Source organism: Apium graveolens, chromosome 4 (assembly GCF_009905375.1).
Source record: "Apium graveolens cultivar Ventura chromosome 4, ASM990537v1, whole genome shotgun sequence".
Classification (NCBI taxonomy): Eukaryota; Viridiplantae; Streptophyta; class Magnoliopsida; order Apiales; family Apiaceae; genus Apium; species Apium graveolens.
The window spans coordinates 265,179,855-265,186,244 of record NC_133650.1 but is presented as its reverse complement, the minus strand read 5'-3'; the positions used below and the strand labels follow the sequence as shown (position 1 = coordinate 265,186,244).

Below are 6,390 nucleotides of genomic sequence, written 5' to 3'. Positions count from 1 at the left end.
GTCTTCGCTGCTGTTCCACAGTTGGCTTAGTACCTTCTTCTAACAGAATTTTATGCATACAATATGAGGGACTTATCCCCTTGATGTCTGCTATAGTCCATCCTATAGCCGATTTGAATTCTCTCAAAATCCTTAAGAGCTTGTCTTCCTCACTACCTGAAAGGTCAGCTGAAATAATAACAGGTAACGTAGATGAATCACCTAAAAAGGCATACCTCAAGTGTTCAGGTAATGGTTTGAGCTCTAAGGTAGGCGCTTCTTCTATTGATGGTTTGAGCTTCCCTTCAGCGTTCTTGAGGTCAGAAGTACCAAGAGATTCAAATGGTATATCTAGCTTTCGCTTCCAGGGAGAAGCATTCAGATATTGTAATTGCTCGTTGCTATCTTCATCATTACTGTCAAATTCCCCCACTAAGGCCTTTTCCAATGCATCAGACATTAGCATGTGTTCGAGTTCCGAAGTAACCGCAGAATCAATCACATCCACTTTTAAGCACTCCTCATCTTCTGTAGGGAATTTCATTGCCTTGAATACGTTGAAGGTCACATCCTGATCTTGAACCCGCATAGTAAGTTCTCCTTTTTGCACATCTATCAAGGTATGGCCAGTTGCCAGGAAAGGCCTCCCCAAGATTATGGGAATCTTTTTATCTTCCTCAAAATCCAGAATAACAAAATCAGCAGGAAAGAAGAGCTTATCCACCCTGACGAGCACATCCTCAACTATGCCCCTTGGGTAAGTAATGGAACGGTCCGCCAATTGTAGCGACATGTATGTGGGTTTTGGATCAGGTAGGTCCAGCTTTTTAAAGATTGACAACGGCATCAGATTAATGCTTGCTCCCAAATCACAAAGGCACTTGTCAAAAGTTAGATTGCCAATGGTGCAAGGAATGGTGAAGCTTCCTGGATCTTTCAGTTTTGGTGGTAACTTTTGTTGCAGAACCGCGCTGCATTCTTCCGTGAGAGCAACGGTTTCAAGGTCATCCAGTTTCACCTTCCTTGAAAGAATAGTCTTCATAAACTTCGCATAACTAGGCATTTGTTCCAGAGCCTCAGCGAAAGGTATATTGATGTGAAGTTTCTTGAACACCTCCAGAAACTTCCCGAACTGTCTATCCAGCTTTTGTTGCTGCAATCTCTTAGGAAAAGGTGGTGGAGGATAGAGCTGTTTCTCCCCTGTATTAGCCTCAGGCAGAGTGTGTTCAACAGTAGTCTTCCTTGGTTCCGCCGCTTTCTCCCTTTGCTTAGATTCTTCATCTCGAACTTCAGCTTCGACTTCTTTTGCCTTTTCAGCATCAGCTACTTTTCCAGACCTTAAGGTAATAGCCTTGACTTGCTCTTTAGCTTCCTTCCTGCCTGGTACTTCCGTGTCACTGGGAAGAGTGCCAGGTTGACGATTGAGCACTGTATTGGCTAATTGACCGATTTGATTTTCCAAGGTCTTGATAAAAACCGCCTGACTCTTGCACAACAGCTTAAGTTCCTCAAAATCAGCACTAGTAGGTGCAGCTGCACTTCCCTGTTGAGGATATGATTGTCTTGTAGCATACTGCTGTGGTTGCTGGAATCCAGGTGGGTTAAACTGTTTACTCACTCCTTGCTGATATGGTGGCTGAATAGCATTCTGATTATTTCCCCAGCTGAAATTTGGATGATTTCTGTTGTTAGGATGATAGGTCGCTGGCACAGGCTGCTGTTGTAGCTGATAATTATTCACATACTGAACAGATTCGTTGACAAGAGAACACTGATCCGTAGCATGAGAACCTGCACAAAGCTCACAAACCATAGCTATTTGATTAACTCCATACGTAGCCAAAGAATCAACCTTCATTGATAGCGCTTGGAGCTGGGCTGCAATAGCGGTGGCTGCATCAACTTCCAGAATACCTGCTACCTTGCCTGATGTCATCCTCTGAGTTGGGTTTTGATGCTCATTTGCAGCCATCGTCTCAATAAGATTGTACGCCTCAGTATAGCTTTTAGCCCATAAAGCGCCTCCCGCTGCTGCATCGAGCATGGGCCGAGATTGAGCCCCCAAACCATTATAAAAACCAGTGATTACCATCCAATCCGGCATTCCATGATGTGGACATTTTCTCAACATTTCCTTGTAGCGTTCCCAAGCCTCGCACATAGATTCTGTAGGTTGCTGCGCAAACTGAGTAAGAGCACTCCTCATAGCAGCAGTCTTTGCCATTGGATAAAACTTCACCAGAAACTTTTGCGCAAGATCTTGCCACGTAGTGATTGACCCAGCTGGTTCAGAATGTAACCAGTCTTTAGCCTTATCCCTCAGTGAGAATGGGAAAAGCCTCAACTTGATAGCCTCATCAGTCACGCCATTATACTTAAAAGTGCTGCAGATCTCGACAAAATTCCTTATGTGCATGTTGGGGTCTTCAGTTGCCGCTCCTCCAAAAGAAACAGAATTCTGCACCATCTGAATAGTGCCCGGCTTGATTTCAAAGGTGTTAGCTTGAATAGCCGGATGAAGGATGCTTGACTGAATGTCATCAATTTTAGGCCGAGAAAAATCCATAAGAGCTGGATCAGCTTGAACAATATGATCTCCCATATTTACTGGTTCTTTCTGCTCAGTTCCTGAATCCGAATCCTCAAAATCTAACTTCTCCGGTGTATCAAGAACTTCGTCTTTCTCCTCAGCTGTATCTAAGGTCCTCTTGCGAGCACGAGAACGAGTTTGCATAAACGCACTAAAGTACCTGAAACACAACCGAAAAGAATAATTAACTACTACGTCCTAATCACCGAGTCCTAATGACCAATGATGGTAAGTACATAAACTAAACAAATACGCCGAGTCCCCGGCAGCGGCGCCAAAAACTTGTTAGGGCGAAATCACGCACTAATATTCACGCAAGTATACGCGTTCGCAAGTAATATATAATACTTTCTAGTTCGTTCCCTCAGAGACTCGGACTAAGTTATTGTCTAATTTAACTCACTCACCAATGTATGATTACTTCTCAATGTTAAGATAATAACACTTAAAATTGTTGATTAAATATTAACTATAATTAACTACTTAATTAACCACTTAACTAACACTGCAATTTATCAATAATAAAACACTCATGAGATCACAACTTCATTATTACTTTCTTCTATAGCCATAGTTATTACCTTTAGCATGTGACAGTGATGATATTAATCGAATAACACAAAACTGATAAAAGCCAACTTTCATTGTACTAATACCATTCTACCAAACATCCACAATTAAGATAGAAATTGAATAGTCATCAATTATGTTGAGTTCCTATATGTCTACAGAAATTGACAACACAATGATTTAAGCACAAGTTACTCCTTTTGATTACATAGGGCAAATAAAACTGTTAGAGTTACCCACTAATCATGCACAACGTACATGAACCTATGCTAGTATGGCAAGTTCTAAACCTCAAGATCCACTGTCGCTTCACAAGAGATTAACACCCTATCTTATATGTTCGCGACGCACATAAGACGAATACGCACAACCTATACTAGATAACATGCAATCATCACACACTAAAGTATTAAACAATTAACTAAAGAATTCCATAATAAATCCATTGCAACCCCATGATCACGATTAGCCCATAATAGAACTTATCGCCATCATGGGTTCATATGAAATCATGATAAACGAACACAAGAAAATAACAACTAAACTAATTATATTAAAACAGAGTACGTCACAAGAGTAAATAAGTCAAAGCAAGAAAACTAGCATCCAATGTTACAACGAAACAAGAATCACAAGAATATATGCTTCCTCTTCGTTGCTGTGTGCTAAATCGGTCTTCTTCCTTATCTCCTTCGCTTCTTGCAAAACACAATCTAAAACATAATCCCTTCTTAATACCCTGTGAAAAACGTCTCAAATCTACTTATATAATAGTCCCATAAAACTCAGATTACATAGAAGTTGGAAGCCAAACAGAAGTAGAAGTCTAAAATAATATATTATTTTCCCCGACCCTGCGCGGCCGCTCAGCATTTCTGCGCGGGCGCGCAAGGCTGCTGCGCGGCCGCTCAGCATAGCTGCGCGGGCGCGCAGGACCCTACTGGAAAATTTCCAGGTTTGCTCCGTTTCTTCGCTGTAATCTGCCCGTTCTTTTCCTCTCGCAATGGTGAACACATGCCAAGGCTTATTCTTGATGATTCCTCCTCCGAAATGCAACTAATACCCTGAAATGCATAAACACTAGAAAAACGCATCAAATACACAAAATACTTGATTTCAAGACACCAATTTAAGCCATTTTAAGACGTTCTAAGTGATATAAAATGCCACTTATCAGCATGTCTTTGGTTGCAAATGTTACATCTTAAGGAATCAATCTGATCACAAAGGAAAGTTTGATGCAAAGGCTGATGAAGGAATATTTGTTGGTTATTCTGCTGGAAAATCATATAGGGTCTACAATCTAAGAACCAACATTGTCATGGAATCTGTGCATGTTGTGTTTGATGATAAAAAGATTGATGGACTAACAGATGAGGGACATCATGAAGGACTCAAATTTGACAACATTGAGATATATTGTGATGATAGTGAAGATGAGAATGATGAAGAAGGCATCTCAAGAAGAATTCAGAATCTGCCTTTGGATAATGCACAGAATGCTGCATCCATTGAAAGTCATAATTCAGCTTCCATTGAAAGAAGTAATGCAGCATCCGTTGAAAGACAAAGTGCATCATCCGTTGAAGTTCATAATGAAGCATCCGTTGATCACAGTCTATCAACGGATAATCAATTCACTTCATCAGTTGATAGAGCTCCCAATTCCTTTCAAAGGATCAGCAACTCAGGGGGAGTTTCAACCAATCAACATTCTATCTCACATCATGACAATACTGAGGCAACCTCATCTAGAGCTAATCTACCACCTCAAAGGAAGTGGACCAAGAATCACCCTTTTGAACTGATCATTGGTGATGCTACATCTAAAGTGCAAACTAGAAGGGCCACTCAAGATGAATGTTTGTATAGTAGCTTTCTATCACAGGACGAACCTAAGAGAGTGAAAGAAGCTCTATTGGATCCAGATTGGATTTTAGCAATGCAAGAGGAGCTAAACCAATTTAAAAGGAACAAAGTATGGAAGCTGGTACCCAAGCCAAAGAACAAGAGTTCTATTAACACAAAATGGGTATTCAGAAACAAGATGGATGAAAATGGCATTGTCATAAGGAATTAAGCCAGATTGGTTGCTAAAGGCTACTCTCAACAAGAGGGAATAGATTTTGATGAAACATTTACTCCAGTTGCCAGACTTGTAGCCATCAAAATCTTTCTAGTCTATGCAGCTAATGCCAATTTCAAAGTCTATCAAATGGATGTCAAGAGTGCATTTCTAAATGGGGAATTGGAGGAAGAAGTTTATGTAAACCAACCTCCAGGATTTGAAGATCCAAATTTTCCAGACTATGTGTATTATCTGTTGAAAGCACTCTATGGACTAAAGCAAGCACCTAGAGCCTGGTATGAGACTTTGTCAAAATTCCTTCTAGATAATCACTTCACAAGAGGTACTGTTGACAAAACTCTCTTCTTTAGAAATGTTAATGGCTCTAAAATACTTGTACAAATTTATGTAGATGATATTATATTTGGATCTACAGATGATAAGCTTTGTAAAAAGTTTGCTAAGTTAATGCAAAGTAAATATGAAATGAGCATGATGGGAGAGCTAACTTATTTTCTTGGTTTACAAGTTAAACAAGTTAGTGGTGGAATTTTCATTAGTCAAACTAAATATATTTATGATCTTTTAAAGAAGTTTGACTTAATGGATTGCTCATCTGTAAAAACTCCCATGGCCACTACCACTAAGCTTGAATTAAACAAGGCTGAAAAGTCTGTGGATAGAGGCATGGTTGGCTCACTTTTATATTTAACTGCTAGTAGACCTGATATAATGTTTTCTACATGTCTCTGTGCTAGATTTCAAGCTGACCCTAAAGAATCTCACTTAGTGGCTATTAAAAGAATTTTCAGATATCTCAAAGGGACTCTAAATCTAGGAATTTGGTACCCTAGAGAATCTGGTTTTGATCTAATTGGCTACTCAGATGCAGATTATGCAGGCTGCAAAATAGACAGGAAAAGCACAACTGAAACCTGTCAATTTCTAGGGAACAAGCTTGTGTCATGGTTCAGCAAGAAGCAAAATTCTGTTTCTACATCAACAGCTGAAGCTGAGTACATTGCTGGTGGTAGTTGTTGTGCACAGATACTATGGATGAGGAATCAACTATTTGACTATGGTTTGACTGTTGACAAAATTCCAATATTCTGTGACAACACAAGTGCCATTGCCATTACTGAAAATCCAGTGCAGCACTCAAGAACCAAGCACATTGATATCA

At 40.0% G+C, this 6,390-nt stretch overlaps 1 non-coding gene across 1 annotated transcript; it reads left to right on the top strand.

Annotated features, from left to right (window-relative positions):
- The first annotated feature begins 2,081 nt into the window (after nucleotides 1–2,081).
- LOC141722378 (small nucleolar RNA R71) lies at nucleotides 2,082–2,188 on the top strand. The gene has a single exon (XR_012575396.1). It is a non-coding gene; the product is annotated as a small nucleolar RNA R71 (small nucleolar RNA).
- The last annotated feature ends 4,202 nt before the right edge of the window (nucleotides 2,189–6,390 follow it).